Genomic DNA, 16,877 nt, shown 5'->3' on the forward strand with positions numbered 1-16,877 from the left:
ATAAGAGCAGTGCATTATTTGATTTGATGTAATGCAATCTCCTCACTGCAGACAGAGACAAATCTCCGGTCGGTCTCGGATCTCAAGAACAATCAGTTACCATAGCTATTCTTCCACTACATTACATTAGGATGACTGAGTAAAGTGCCATATTAAGCTAATGTGTGTACTAGTAATGTGATATCTCACTTGCCATATTGCCGTGCCCCCTGGCTTAGGGGTGTATTGGTATTGTAGTCCTACATTGTTGTTGTCCTGCTGAACTTCCAACTGGAGAATTTACACTGTGCTAAACTACACCATTGCTACATTGTGAAGCGCAGTCGTACCTCATTGTAATCTACAGTGCTTTTATTGTGTTTGCTTTCTCAAATTTAAAGGGATAGTTCATGCAAAATTCATATTTTTCTCAAAGTTCACTTACCAAGAGATATTCCAGATATTCCAGGCACATAGAGCAATTTTTTATTGCAATACATTATTATTAGCATTGTCCAAATTTATGAATGTAAACTGTTCTTACCCCAATCGCAAAGCTGCATTGCAAGTGGAAAACTACTCCAGAACACTTCAAACTACATTCAGTAATCTTTTGCGGTAGCATTGTTTTTTTTAAACTGTACACTGACGGAAACAGCCGGCAGAAATGGCTGAATTCAAACTGGCACTAGCAAAGTATTTCCTATAGCTACCATACACCGCTTCTGTTCTTTGGCAGTGATGTCATCGTGGTGAGCTATGTGAAGATAGGGTGCTTCGCCTAGCTGGCCCATTTTCGTGGACATCAGAATAATATTTGTAATTGTGGAAAATGTCATGGTCGTGAAAAAGGTACAAGGGAAATGGGAGAGGACAATTAAGGTTTCAGTCATTGCCATATCCGTAAGGTCTGTTCACAGTTCCGTCCCTCAACCCCAACACTAGGATGACATAAAGCCTCCAGATCCCAAGATCCTCCAGATCCCGATCACAACTAACACAACGCTCCTCCCAGTTCCCTTTCACCGAAATACTAAGCCTGTTCAAGAGTTTGTGATAGCTGTCTAACGTTCTTTGATCCTAGCATGCCTTTGGTGTTTACAATTAAGCTTTCCTAGTTTGTACCTTTGCCTGAGCCTTTTTGACAAAAGCACTTATATTTTGGATTTTGCCTGCTAGTTTACATAGTGCTGTATATTATTGCTATACTTGCTATAATATTCAATACTTCTTCTGATATTGTTCATATTCCCTATTCTACTCTTTAAAAATGCTGCTAATTTACACTGTTATGAATATTATTGCTATATTATTTGCTATATTTTTGCTTTAAATATTTCTTGATTCTTACAACATAGATGTCATGTGCCATGTCACAAGAATTGCATTGTGTAGGATGACTCTGTGTTATTCAGTGTATTTGATAAATAAACTTTTAAATTCTGGATTTCCTTTGTTTGTATCAATGTCGACTTCTGCCTGCTTGTTTGCCTGCTCGTGGGTCTTGAGTTGAAATTAAATTCTACCTGCTCTACAATTGGGACAATACCTCTGCCTCTCCAGAGTCGTATTGTGAAATAATCAATGGATCAGCTTTGCCAACGAGATATACGATTTTTGTGAGAAACATTTTAATACAGAGGATCATGACCCATGTTCACTTAAAAGAGGACTAAAGGCGAATGCAAATCCATCAAGTCACCCAGTTCAACCCGTGGAGACCAGACAGATTGGAAGTAAGACCTCCGATTGCTGTGTTATAACACACTAAGTACACACTGCCTTCGGGTTATTCAGGTGCACCATCACCCTCTTTAACTGCTGTCCAAGCTTCTATTCGGTCAACTCATCTGTGTATTATGGTTAGAACAAGTAAGGCTCTATCCCCGAAAAATCTGAGTCAGACATGATATATATTATACTGTATGTATTTTCCTTTCTCTCTCAAGTAAATGAAGTTTGACTGTCCAATGTGAATATCAAAGATAAAATCGGTAACTTGCTTTCTAGCTAGCGAATACTAACTTTCTTTTACTGTGATGTATACACTTACTCTTCCTGAACGAATGCGTGGATTGATACAATTGTGAACAAAACCGACCGGTTAACACAGATAGTACCCGTTTATTTGAAATGAGAATTATATAATGAAAATGTTAACTTTATTTAGAGGAAAACAAAATTGCATATTCTTTGAGGTGAACAACACCACTTGTCATTGTTTGGAGAGTTGTATAGTCGTTTTGCAATAGCAATGCATACGGTTTTCATTCATGAATTTGGACGATCCTAATAACTCTAATTACAGACTGGGGCAGAGCTGAATAATGGATTGTTTGAAAAAATTACTCTGTGTGCCTTCTGGAACATCTCTTGGTAAGTGAACATTGAGAAAGATATCTTCACATAGCTTGTTAAGGTTAAAGTTCACGCTCACCTCAATGACATCACTGCCGAAGAACAGAAGCTGTGTATGGTGGCTATTGGAAATAGTTCGCAAGTGCCAGTTTGAATCCAGCCAATTCCGCCAGCTGTTTTGTCAAGGTACAGTTTAAAAATCAATGATATCGTGACATTACTGAATGTAGTTTGAAGTGTTTTATAGTAATTTGCAATGCAGCTTTGCGATAGAGGTACAAACTTCTTCTGTTCAGGAATTTGTACAATGCTAATAACGCTAATTTCCGACTGAGACAGCTGAATAATGGATTGTTTTTAAAAATGAAATATGATGTTTGGACGAACTATCCCTTTAAGTTACCACTGACAGTATGTTTTGCTGGCAACTGGCTGTGAAAAACAAAACACAAACATATTTGGATGGATATAAAGCTGATGTGATTGTGAGTCTGTGATGGTGCCCCAGGGTGTGGGGGGTGAGAGAAAGGCCCAGGGGGAGGATAAGTGGGGAGACTGGGGCTCAAAAAAGCTTTTCCATGGCAGCACCGCTAACTGTCACCCCCTGAAGCCGTGTCATCTATTACTCCCTCTAACTAGCAGATCGTGTGACTCTTCAAACTCTTTCCGTCTCGCCTTCTCTTTGTTTGAATGTCTCTCTACCTCTTCTCTATCTCTGTCTCTCCCTCTCTGCCTGTCTCCCTATCTGTTTCTCATGCTCTCCAGCCTCAGGGCCAGTCAACTGCAGGCAGCATGACAAGCGTAGATGTGCGTTCTCTGGATCATTCCCCTCCAGTCCACTGACATGCCTGACCTCTGCTCTGTGGGATAGCAGGTCTTGTAACTCTCTATCTATGTTTCTGACAGACACCACAGGACTGTAGGGAGTATACAGCCTTTTGCCCTGTTTGCTATTCATAAAGGGCTTCCTCACTAGACCAGATCAGTTTTAATATTAATAAAACATGAAAGGCTTTTTCAGTTGGTTGCAATATTAATGGCTGACTCCTTTAAGAAGGGAATGAGATTGGCAGATCAGAGGGATTTAAGACTGTTTGCGATTTAGGCTCCTTAATATTTGACAAGCTGAGTAAAGGTGATTGTCAGTGTCAATATTTCAACAGTCAGTGCATTTGATAGCCTGGATACTCTCGTGGTTTAATGTAATTGTATTTGTTATTCGCAAATAATATGAAGTATGAATAGCTACACAATTGACATATTGTTGAAGGTTAGTGTGTAGCATGTGTGTGTTGCAATGCCCCCCCCCCCCAAAAAAAAGAAGCTAGGCAGCAGGTTGTTTCTCCCATTCAGACAGGCCTTCAGAGATAAAGCTTTGTTTAATGAAACACTGTCTGTCCTAGCAGAATTAGGCTAGGTCGGTGCGTGCATACGTGCGTGCAGACAGGGCCGCTCATGCGTTTTACGCTCGCTTTTGTGTGTTTTTGCTGGCTTGTGCGCATCTGGGCATCTGTGTTTTCACGTAACTGTGTACGCACGCCCCGTCAGGCTTCTGGAGGGGGTCAAAAAAAGTCTGGAGTTCTGTCAACATGCTGTGGAATTTGAGCGTGGTCTACATGACTACAGCCCAGTGTCCTCCTTCCGGCTTTCGCGGGTGAACTGAAACAGCCCCACCAAGTGTGCCGCCATAGCGACACCTCATTGATTTATTTGGGCTATTTAAAAATCCACGTAGTAATTTATCTATCACAGTATCAAGGTTCTGCTAGTCGGAACTGGACTATTTCTTTTGTGAGGATGAAGATGCCGTAGACCTTCGTGTGTGTGTCGCTGTGTGTGTTGTTGTTGTGTGTGTGTGTGTGTGTGTTTGTCTCTCAAAAGTGGTTTTGTTTAAACTTTCTTTTGTCTCCACATGAGTCTGATTAGTGTTTTTTTTACAGTGGAAAGTGCATCTAAGTTGAGGGGTAGAAGTTAGTTGTAAGAGGGATTGTTTCCTGCAGGACGTCATGTGCCTGGTTCTCTCTTTAAGGACATCAGCAGCACGCACGCACACACGCACACACGCACACAAAACAGACACACACACTCACCGTCATGTTGGCTGACCTTGAGTTTTTCATTGTTAGACCTTGGCAAAGCAATAACATCTTCCCCTTGTTCAAAAACATCTCCCAGTACTGTCTTCCATATGTCTGACTGTGGCAGCCTGTGAGTAGGCTTGTGTTAGATAACGTGGGTCAAGACTGGCATGATTTCATGCTTGCATGTGTGTTTGTCTGTCTGTGTGTGTTGACCCCCTCGGCCAGCTGTGGGACAGATGCTGTTCTCAGGTCAGTGAAGCGGATGCATGAAAAACATCATTTAGACTGGTGTTTTTACTGCAGTGTGTTTCTGTGCGCATGTGTGTGTGGAATATAGTTGCAAACTAGTAGAGGAAAGTAGATTGTAGTTTAACTAGAGTGCAGGGAGTTGACCAACTCAGCTCAGACCTACTGTCCACACTTCACAAACGCGCAGGCACACTTCCTTGTTCTCCTGTGTTAGTCAAACTGGGGGAAAATAATTCCTTTCTGTTTCACAGCGTTCTAAATCCTTCTCTTCTGTCTGAGAGGCAATATGGGACTCAGATAGGTGTATTGCGCTGGGATAAAATAAAATCGCTTTCAATTGTGTACATATAAAATGACTACACTTTCCTAAGCGGCTCGTCATGGTCGAAAGACATGGTTGAGCTGCTGCGCTCCAAGTCCAAATAAATTGAACTTGCTGAAGTTGATGAGCTTCCAACGAAAAATCGCTTGGCTTGAAGTGGGCTGTCCATTCAGTTGATGAAACAGAAACAGAAATGTCCCCTTGGGTGCGGCACATGTTGCTGAACATCTGAACGACTCTTTAAAAATGTGCATGACTCTTTACAGGTCCTCTTCACGTTTCTCCTCTAATATCTTCTACTACAGTGGCTCCCAACTTTTTTCAGTTACTGTACCCCCAAAAAGAATTTGCACTGCTTGGAGTACCCCTGAAGTACCCCCTCATGTTCATTTCACTAGTAAGTCTATGGTGTCATGAGTGTTTTCAAGTACCCCCTGTGGAAAGGCCATGTACCCCCAGGGGTCCTAGTACCCCTGGTTGGAAACCACTGTTCTACTAAATAGAGCGAAAACGTATTTATTAGGTCTGTCGCCCGAGTGTTTTTCATCACTTTTACCAGAGTTGTAATGTAGTCCTGCTGTAGGACCGTGGACATTCCCCGCTGATTCACCACTTCTGTTTGGACTGTAATGTAAGCTATGGGAATATTAACCACCATGATTCTGATGGTTGTAGTTCTGTAGCTAGTGGCTGATGTATGTGAATCAATACAAGCTGTTTCCCGATACCACTGCATATTTACAGCCTAGATGGATGGATGGGCAGCAAAATCCAAGCTCCTACTCTTCACAATTTCTTGAATCTGTCCCAAATGTACTAATATTCCCACTATGTAGGTGTCTCTTCTAAACGTCGCCCATCCTCCTCTAATTGGATGAGTCTGATTTAGGAACAGGCAATATACTGACATGGTAGCCACGGATAATCCCGCAACCGTTCACAGCAGGTTGCGAGCGGGCTTCGGGCGATGTCGCGCATTTTCTTTCAGACGACCCCCTCACCCGTCTCCTTGACAGCGACTTGGCCTAAGGAGGGTAGCGAGGGAGGTTAGAGGGGGAGAGAACGAGATCTAATAGTATGTGCATATGAAGAAGGCTGTAAGCAGCTGGGTCGCGTCATCCTGCCAGCTTTTGTGATTTCTCCGTGTGGTTGAAGTCACTCGGGGTATGCCCCGCTGCAGACCGGCAGTACGCTGCAGAGCCACTATCGGTCTCTGACTTGGGGGCTGTGGAATTTACAGAGTTATACTTTAAAAAAAGAAACACCATTCAAGTTACTGTCCATGTTCTGTGTATTACAATCACACACTTAACCCCATCTTTCACCCAACCCCTCCTTTCCTCTAGTTCTGTCTCTCCACTACTCTCTCGCTCGCCCTGCCGCTCCCTCTGTTTTTCGCTCTCCTCCCCGCGCCCCAGCCTTCATTAGTTTCCATGGCGACGGCGGGTAGGCATTATTGCCGGCTGAGAACGGCTTCTCCCCTCCTTTGAGTGGCGGCGGCGGTAGAGGGGGGCATTGTTCACCGGCGCTCCGCTGAATAGGATAGAGGGATCAGGACGGAGGGAGAGCGAGAGGAGGAGGAGAAGGACAGGAGCACATTTTTGTGGCTGGGGCAGTGCGTTTGTGGAGTGGGGGTGGGAGGAGGGGGAGAGAATTGAGAGAGGCAGTGTGCTGGAAGCTTGGGCAGAGTGAGTCAGAGAGACAGCCTGGAGTGGGACAGACTCACTGAAGAACCCTTCTTCTGCTACTGATACTATTACTACTACGAAGTCTACTTCTGTCAGACAACCTATCCAGGCACTTTTCAGGCAACCTTGGTTCTGAGGACACACTGCCAGACTGAACTGGACCTGTGTGATTCATGTGGTGTGCGTGTGTGTGTCGGACTGGAGGAGAGTGAGCCTACAGATAATTCAGTGAGAGAAAACGCAAAAAATCATCTGGGCCGATGGCAGCCTGGGCTTAGCTGGTGAGTTTAACAGTGCGAGTGCCTGTCCGTGTGCGATCGTGTGTGAAAATCCACGAGCACTCATTTCTGGTTGGTATTTGTAATGACTGACTTGGGTGTTTACACATGCTCGAATGGACATTTTATATGTTCACGTACAGCCCCAGCCAGCTGTAGTAATGTCTGTGTCATCTGTGAGGATGTGTGTTTAAATGAGCGTGTGTGTGTTTCCCCTGAACATCAGTCTAGGTTCAGGGGGTGTGCGGGGCTGCGTGGGCTCAAAGCTGTCTGTAGAATGTGGGCTAACGCTTGAAATATACATGCTTGCCTGCATGTTTAATTGAGAGTCCAACATTGTGGACGATTTACGCTGCCTTCAGTCTCTCCCACTCACTGGTGCTTTTTTCAGTGAATGATACAGCACTGGCTGTGTTTTGGTTGGCTTATGTAGCTTTGTTTGTTTGTTCATCGAAAATGAAGCTAGAGAATGGAGCACCTTGGACTGTTGTTAGTCCAGCAGTGTAGGAATAAGTCTGTGAACTATGTTCAAACAATGTGTCATACGCATTCCTTTGAGGTGTGTGTACCCTCCTGGTCTTTGACTGATGAGGTGGCTGAGAGCTGTCCCTGTTCACTCTCTCAGTATGGATCATTTAAGGGCTTTTTAAGTTTCATGGCTTTGGTTTACAATGTTGTTCTGATGATTTTACAACGGCCAGTCTAGCCTATCCCAGTTGACCATAAGCAGGAGGAAGAGGTCTTGCTGAATCAAGGTGACACAAACCAATGACCTCATTCATCCACACCATGTAGGTCATGACCACATCCTGCACTCTCACTGATGATGACCTGGTCGTAAAGCTAATTGAAGCACTGTTAGTACTGTTTTACTGTCTGGTGTTATTTCACACTCTGTGTTTCGGCACTCCGTTGCTTCCAGCCAAATAGGGGGTTTGTCTAGAGTTGTATGGAGTTGTAGTGTTTCCATGACAACCAGTGCCAGCTGTGAGAGGCAAGGGGCTGTTGTATTCGTGTAATCGCCGACCTTTTGACCTGGGATCAATATGAATAGTCCTGGAGTGAAACCCTCACTGCTGGAAATGTAAATATAAGGAGATAATATCCTGTTATGTCCTGATAGCTCAGCAACCTTTGATCTAATGCATTCAATATATTCTATGTTTAATACTTACAACCTTCTATATCTGCAGCTTTTAATACTTCTACAATCTACCATATCTTCAGCCTCTGATATACAACCTCAACACTTATACAACACATACAACACTTATACAACATCTAGAACATTTATTATTTACCGTTTATTTATCTGCAACCTTTGATATCTACAATCTTCAATATATATCTTTCACTATCTACCAACTTCCATATCAGCAACCTTCATTATTTACAACAAATATGGACATTTTAATGAAACTATTGTTTAGCGTTAGACAGTGGTTCTCTAACCTCTCGTTTAGCGTTAGACAGTGGTTCTCTGGCCTCTTGTTTAGCGTTAGACAGTGGTTCTCTGGCCTCTTGTTTAGCGTTAGACAGTGGTTCTCTGGGCTCTTGTTGAGCATTAGACAATGGTTCTCTGGCCTCTTGTTTGGCATTAGACAATGGTTCTCTGGCCTTTTGTTTAGCGTTAGACAGTGGTTCTCTGGCCTCTTGTTTAGTGTTAGACAGTGGTTCTCTGGGCTCTTGTTTAGCATTAGACAATGGTTCTCTGGCCTTTTGTTTAGCGTTAGACAGTGGTTCTCTAACCTCTTGTTTAGCATTAGACAATGGTTCTCTGGCCTCTTGTTTAGCATTAGACAATGGTTCTCTGGCCTCTTGTTTAGCATTAGACAATGGTTCTCTGGCCTCTCGTTTAGCATTAGACAATGGTTCTCTGGCCTCTTGTTTAGCGTTAGACAGTGGTTCTCTAACCTCTTGTTTAGCATTAGACAATGGTTCTCTGGCCTCTTGTTTAGCGTTAGACAGTGGTTCTCTAACCTCTTGTTTAGCGTTAGACAGTGGTTCTCTGGCCTCTTGTTTAGCGTTAGACAGTGGTTCTCTGGGCTCTTGTTGAGCGTTAGACAGTGGTTCTCTGGCCTCTTGTTTAGCATTAGACAATGGTTCTCTAACCTCTTATTTAGCGTTAGACAATGGTTCTCTAACCTCTCGTTTAGCGTTAGACGGTGGTTCTCTAACCTCTCGTTTAGCATTAGAAGGTGGTTCTCTAACCTCTCGTTTAGCGTTAGACAGTGGTTCTCTAATCTCTCGTTTACCGTTAGACAGTGGTTCTCTAACCTCTCGTTTAGCATTAGAAGGTGGTTCTCTAACCTCTCGTTTAGCGTTAGACAGTGGTTCTCTAATCTCTCGTTTACCGTTAGACAGTGGTTCTCTAACCTCTCGTTTAGCGTTAGACAGTGGTTCTCTGGCCTCTTGTTTAGTGTTAGACAGTGGTTCTCTGGGCTCTTGTTTAGTGTTAGACAGTGGTTCTCTGGGCTCTTGTTTAGCATTAGACAATGGTTCTCTGGCCTTTTGTTTAGCGTTAGACAGTGGTTCTCTAACCTCTTGTTTAGCATTAGACAATGGTTCTCTGGCCTCTTGTTTAGCATTAGACAATGGTTCTCTGGCCTCTCGTTTAGCATTAGACAATGGTTCTCTGGCCTCTTGTTTAGCGTTAGACAGTGGTTCTCTAACCTCTTGTTTAGCATTAGACAATGGTTCTCTGGCCTCTTGTTTAGCGTTAGACAGTGGTTCTCTAACCTCTTGTTTAGCGTTAGACAGTGGTTCTCTGGCCTCTTGTTTAGCGTTAGACAGTGGTTCTCTGGGCTCTTGTTGAGCGTTAGACAGTGGTTCTCTGGCCTCTTGTTTAGCATTAGACAATGGTTCTCTAACCTCTTATTTAGCGTTAGACAATGGTTCTCTAACCTCTCGTTTAGCGTTAGACGGTGGTTCTCTAACCTCTCGTTTAGCATTAGAAGGTGGTTCTCTAACCTCTCGTTTAGCGTTAGACAGTGGTTCTCTAATCTCTCGTTTACCGTTAGACAGTGGTTCTCTAACCTCTCGTTTAGCATTAGAAGGTGGTTCTCTAACCTCTCGTTTAGCGTTAGACAGTGGTTCTCTAATCTCTCGTTTACCGTTAGACAGTGGTTCTCTAACCTCTCGTTTAGCGTTAGACAGTGGTTCTCTGGCCTCTTGTTTAGTGTTAGACAGTGGTTCTCTGGGCTCTTGTTTAGCATTAGACAATGGTTCTCTGGCCTTTTGTTTAGCGTTAGACAGTGGTTCTCTAACCTCTTGTTTAGCATTAGACAATGGTTCTCTGGCCTCTTGTTTAGCATTAGACAATGGTTCTCTGGCCTCTTGTTTAGCATTAGACAATGGTTCTCTGGCCTCTCGTTTAGCATTAGACAATGGTTCTCTGGCCTCTTGTTTAGCGTTAGACAGTGGTTCTCTAACCTCTTGTTTAGCATTAGACAATGGTTCTCTGGCCTCTTGTTTAGCGTTAGACAGTGGTTCTCTAACCTCTTGTTTAGCGTTAGACAGTGGTTCTCTGGCCTCTTGTTTAGCGTTAGACAGTGGTTCTCTGGGCTCTTGTTGAGCGTTAGACAGTGGTTCTCTGGCCTCTTGTTTAGCATTAGACAATGGTTCTCTAACCTCTTATTTAGCGTTAGACAATGGTTCTCTAACCTCTCGTTTAGCGTTAGACGGTGGTTCTCTAACCTCTCGTTTAGCATTAGAAGGTGGTTCTCTAACCTCTCGTTTAGCGTTAGACAGTGGTTCTCTAATCTCTCGTTTACCGTTAGACAGTGGTTCTCTAACCTCTCGTTTAGCATTAGAAGGTGGTTCTCTAACCTCTCGTTTAGCGTTAGACAGTGGTTCTCTAATCTCTCGTTTACCGTTAGACAGTGGTTCTCTAACCTCTCGTTTAGCGTTAGACAGTGGTTCTCTAACCTCTCGTTTAGCGTTAGACAGTGGTTCTCTAACCTCTCGTTTAGCGTTAGACAGTGGTTCTCTGGCCTCTTGTTTAGCGTTAGACAGTGGTTCTCTGGCCTCTTGTTTAGCGTTAGACAGTGGTTCTCTGGGCTCTTGTTGAGCATTAGACAATGGTTCTCTGGCCTCTTGTTTGGCATTAGACAATGGTTCTCTGGCCTTTTGTTTAGCGTTAGACAGTGGTTCTCTGGCCTCTTGTTTAGTGTTAGACAGTGGTTCTCTGGGCTCTTGTTTAGCATTAGACAATGGTTCTCTGGCCTTTTGTTTAGCGTTAGACAGTGGTTCTCTAACCTCTTGTTTAGCATTAGACAATGGTTCTCTGGCCTCTTGTTTAGCATTAGACAATGGTTCTCTGGCCTCTTGTTTAGCATTAGACAATGGTTCTCTGGCCTCTCGTTTAGCATTAGACAATGGTTCTCTGGCCTCTTGTTTAGCGTTAGACAGTGGTTCTCTAACCTCTTGTTTAGCATTAGACAATGGTTCTCTGGCCTCTTGTTTAGCGTTAGACAGTGGTTCTCTAACCTCTTGTTTAGCGTTAGACAGTGGTTCTCTGGCCTCTTGTTTAGCGTTAGACAGTGGTTCTCTGGGCTCTTGTTGAGCGTTAGACAGTGTTTCTCTGGCCTTTTGTTTAGCATTAGACAATGGTTCTCTAACCTCTTATTTAGCGTTAGACAATGGTTCTCTAACCTCTCGTTTAGCGTTAGACGGTGGTTCTCTAACCTCTCGTTTAGCATTAGAAGGTGGTTCTCTAACCTCTCGTTTAGCGTTAGACAGTGGTTCTCTAATCTCTCGTTTACCGTTAGACAGTGGTTCTCTAACCTCTCGTTTAGCGTTAGACAGTGGTTCTCTAACCTCTCGTTTAGCGTTAGACAGTGGTTCTCTAACCTCTCGTTTAGCGTTAGACAGTGGTTCTCTAACCTCTCGTTTAGCGTTAGACAGTGGTTCTCTAACCTCTCGTTTAGCGTTAGACAGTGGTTCTCTAACCTCTCGTTTAGCGTTAGACAGTGGTTCTCTAACCTCTTGTCCTCAGTAAAGCCGGAGGGATGGGAGGAGCAGAAATGTAGTTGGTGTAATGACCTTGTACAGAAGACCGGTGGAGCTTGGCTGTCTTCACCCGACCACACACCCAAATACCAGTTTGAACAGTCAGGTCAGGCTGAATCACACACATACTCATTCTGGATTGGCCGGTTCAGAAGACGGGACATCTGGGCTTCTCTAGTGGAGGACAGGAACCTGGCACTTCCTCTCGGCATGAAGACTTTTTACCATTTTGGCAGAAGAAGAGATGGCTGGTTTAAGTATTGATGAACGTCTGAAGAGCTGTTCTACTTCACAGATATTTTAGATGCCACTTAAGGACCGGATGTCACAGTGTCTGTCTGAGCTCAAGAGGGTTGTTGCCATAGTAACTATCATCCATGGCCTGTCCTGGCCCGGTGAACTTTCACTCAGATTTTTTGGTGTTGGATTCTAAGAAGCACAAGGGCAGTGTGACCTATGTGTTCATGTGTATGTGGCTGTGTTTTATTTCATCATTGTGCTGTGTGTGTGTGTGTGGGGGGAGGGGGGTCCAGTGCGTATGACTGCAGGATTGGTTGACCCTATCAGAAAGCATAAGGGACTCTGATGAAGCATTGTTGTTCTTAAAGAAACTTCAGTGTCAAAAGCCTCACATAGACACACGCACACTCGTCTTCTGGGCTGCTCTTTAATTCAAATGTTGTCAGTCTGTGTGTGTGTGAGTGCCAAGTTTAGTGTTAGCAGCCAGGGGAATTTTTAACATCTTATATTGTGCGAGGTGACATGTCTCCTATTTAAAAGAGCTTCTTTACTTCAGGAGCAGGCAGGAGCCGCGAGGTATCAGTGCTCCTGCTAAAACCCAGCCTTTGTAGTGCCCTCCTGTTGTCAGCTACCAGTCTGGGAAAGAAGAGGAATGAGTTCCACCGGCGAGTAACGGGATATTTAACCAACCCAAAGAGCCTCTCTCTCTGCCGTAGGCCACAGCGGTTGTGTGCGTGTGTGTGATCCCACAGTCCAGGCTCTCTAACATCAGGGAGTATTTTTTTATAGGCTTCTTCAAAGTAGAGAACTCAGTGCTTCTACTGACATATGGGCTGTGACAGGAATACCTGTAAGATTGGTAGTATACAGTTTTATAGAGCCACATAAATGCATCACAGAGAAGACTCATTTCTCTCGTTGACTGTAACTTCCTGGAGGTTTGCTAATGTGCTCTTTTACCTCATGCCGGTGGTTAGCTGTTGGGGGAATAGAAATGAGGCTACAGTTTTGTATTTTTCCATCTCATTTACCACACCATATGATTTAAGTGTTGTTATGGTAACCACGTTTGTTTTCTGAAAAACGCTCTTCAGGTTTCTGTTGCCTTTGTTGAGACCATCTTCAGGTATTCTCCACAAATGTACATCCACAAGTCATGGTTTGAGCTTCCGATTTTCCCAATAGTCTTCATTTACTCCACTAATGTTGTCATTTGGCTGATCAATCTTTTAACCGTCCTCCATCCAACCTCACCACCTTCATGTGACACAGATTACGGATGGCCAGGTGTGCTATAGCCGCAGGACGGAGAAGTCCGGAGAGATCCTTAGTGACAGTGTCTCATTGACTCCACTGTGGTTCCCTCTACAGACATTTGAAGTGGGGGTCTGATTTAGACGATGGGCACATGGAAAAGGATACGGCTTCTATTACAGTCGACTGGCCTGGCAGTAACTACAACAACCCCAGCTGGTTTGCCCCAATAGATTTTCTCCATGTGGGGGTTTACACATAAGTACTGGTTCCTGGCTTTCAATAGATTGGTTCATGAATAACATTAACTGCTATGCAAAAACATGTTCACTCACGTTGCCGTGGATAACATCTGCTTAATGATCATGCCGTCACATACTAAATTATCTCTGCAGCAATAAGACCGGTAGCCCTTTATCTGAGGAGCCCTCTTATTAAGAGCCCACTGGTCTGGCCAGTTTCCATGTTTTGACTGAGTGAACAGGAAACTGGCCCTGGCAGCTCCAGTATGTCTCCCGTGGGCATGCTCACATGGCTCAGAATGTTGCTGCGCTATAGGTCCAAACTGTGGAGCCACTGGGGAGGAAATAAGTCTGTTCACACTACACCTGTGTTCCATAACCAAGGCCACCTTTTTCCAGGCTGTACTGTGTGTGGGCGTGCATGCATGCATATTAAAATTTTACTCAAAAAAAAAAACGTCTCCAATCTGAGGTTTAACTTGAAAAATGTTCCCGGGCCCATTTTGAAAAAGGCAATTTTTATTGGCTTAAATGTTAGGTTTACTGTAAAACTTACTATTAGGGTTAGAGTCAGAATTAGGGTTACGGTTGGGGTTAGGCATTTGGGTGTGTGTGTCTGTTTGTGTGTGCTTTCCAGCTATCACTATGAGACAAATGGATGTGAAACTTTGCTGTAGAGTGTTTTATGCTTCGAGAGAAGATGACAAAATACAATTCTACGGATATCACATGGCCATGTCATGTTTTGTTATAGTTTCAAGTATGTGCGTCACATGAAATGCTGAAACTTCCTCTCTGAGTGCTAACATATTAGTCCCCTTAGAGAATCTGAAGGCAGGAGCTGTGATTGGCAAGAGCCCTTTCAGTCTGGTAGAGTGGCGCTGCCTTCGTCATTCCTGAAAAGTTTAGTGAAATGTTGAAACTGGTAATGATGTCAAATAGAGATGTGCGGAGTCAGTTCACATGCAGTAGCCTTTGTGTCTGCATGTGTTTGGTGGCTAGAGTCTAGCACAGCAGCGGCCCTGAATACACCTTCCTCACCCGTTCCTGATCTCCCCTCATCTCACATTCCTCACCCCTTCCATCTCTCACTCTTTCTCTCTTCATCTTCTCCATTCCTCTCATCCACATCCATGGATGTACTGTCTCAACAGAGCTTGCTGTCCATATCAATATATAGAATTGGAGTCTCATTCAAGTCAATAGTTTGTCTGTTCTAATCATTCTATTTCTATGCATTTTAAAAAAAATCCGGGCTTAGGCGGTTCTTTATCTTCCCCCACAGTACCATTGTGACTGTCAACAGAGGTGGAGACACTCCCCTAAACACGCACACACCCGTCCGCTCTGAGGGTGGACCCCCCCACAGTGTGAAGGATAAGAGAGGGAGGAGGCAGAAGAGAGGTTAGGGGTGAGGATGAAGGGGAAGTTACCCTCATCCCTCCCTGTCAGTGATAGCACACCAACATAAACACAGAGACGGAAGGAGGGAGGGAAAACGCCAGGGAGATTCACATGTTAGTTCTGTGAAAACCCAGTGGATATGGCCAAGTGCATATTTAAATGTCACTTTCTGCTGCCAGTCACTTGATAAACTGTCTCTGATTGACCCCGCTGGCTTTGCTAGACAGGTACAGGCCGTTTCTGTCCTCCCAGTTCCTCCCAGTATCAAATAGATTTAGAGGTTTGGATTAAATGTTATTTTGTGGCAGTAATAGGTGTCTTTAGGTTGTCTGAGAACATTTCTAAGTGTGGGTTGCGTGTTTCTTTGGGTTGTTAGTAAAATAGAGTGGCTTTGTAGGGCTATGTTTTTGGTCTTTGTAAAACGTTTTTGTGTGGTATCAGTGGCATCTTTATTGAGAGTTTTAAAATGTCAAAATGGGAGTGTAACATTAACAATGTTACCATGAGTTAAGTGTCACATGGAGTTTTGTGGGCTTTCCCTATGTTTAGCGTTTGATGACTTACAGAACCAGGTTTAGCTGCAGAAGTGTAGAAGCGAGTAGATGTGAACTCTCGCTGAACTCCGTTGTCCTTGTACAGTCTGTGTGTGTGTGTGTGTGTGTGTGTGTGTGTGTCTGTAAGCATTTGTGCACCTGCCATCAGAGGTCTGGAGTGCAGGTGTTGATGCATTAATTAACATAACAACCATCAATCAATTAATATTGATGTCACCTGGTCGTAAGGTCTGGTCATGTCCATCCTAGTGATCAGACTAGTCAAAATATATTAAAATAATCAATACTTTCCCCCTGTAGAACCCCTTACACAGCACTAGTAGCAGTTCCAAGGGAATCAACTCTCAGAATCGACATAATCAAGGATAGCCAAGGGAAATTACAGGCTATTTTCTCCTCATGGTAGGCTTGTTAGGGCACTGTTTACTGTAGAAACAGCCTCTCCTAGTGACAGTGGTCAGGGTGAGACGGCTCTTTTCCACCAGCTACGTGTGTGTTCTGCTTTCCAGTGAGAGGCTGTGTGTGTGTGTGTGTGTTTGTGAGTCAGGTAGTCCTACGAGGACTTCCAACCCCTGACAGTTCCTCACTCCTGCGCCAGTGGATGTGCAGCGGTGAAAGGCTCCGGTGAAGCGAGCCCGGCTGCTTGACAGGCTCCGGTAGTTTCTAGGACGGTCGGCCGGTTGGGATGTTTGTAAATCTATCCGTCTGTCTAGATCCTGTCCTAAATACTCACTGGAGGAGGGAGAGAGTTGGAGCTGAGAGTTCCCTAAAGCTACGCAAAAAAAACTCCCACTCTGCCACTGCTGCAAAACTGAAGTCCTAGGGGAAATAATGATTGCGGGAATCTGGTGAGAAATAGTGCCGTGTCTGCAGTACGCCAAGTTTCTCCAGTTCTCCCGTAGCGTGTCCTACATGAGTCAGCTGTTGGCGAAGCAGGCCTCGATTATGAAGGGTTAGTTGTCCGGTCCCAGCGATCTGCGTCCCGTCACATGGTTAGCAAAACAGCACAAAGTTGACACGCCTCGGTTCTCAACTGTGTTTTTCTCCTCACAGCATCAGCCGGTGGACTCTCGCTGTTCCTTTGAGTGATCTGCGATAACACGAAGCACCCCAGGAGTGTGTCAGTCGATGTGTTGGGCTGCTGTCACAGGATGGGTTTTTAGCCACTATTGAATAGGATCAAATGACTACAGTCTGTTTTGTCCTCTGCTATATCAG

General features: G+C 44.2%; 1 protein-coding gene across 3 annotated transcripts in view; it reads left to right on the top strand.

Annotated features, from left to right (window-relative positions):
- fgd (faciogenital dysplasia) overlaps nt 1-16,877 on the top strand; it is a 72,922-nt gene that overhangs the window by 17,974 nt on the left and 38,071 nt on the right. The gene's annotated exons all lie outside the window — the stretch shown is intronic.

This window comes from Esox lucius, chromosome 12 (assembly GCF_011004845.1).
Source record: "Esox lucius isolate fEsoLuc1 chromosome 12, fEsoLuc1.pri, whole genome shotgun sequence".
In the NCBI taxonomy this organism is placed as follows: domain Eukaryota; kingdom Metazoa; phylum Chordata; class Actinopteri; order Esociformes; family Esocidae; genus Esox; species Esox lucius.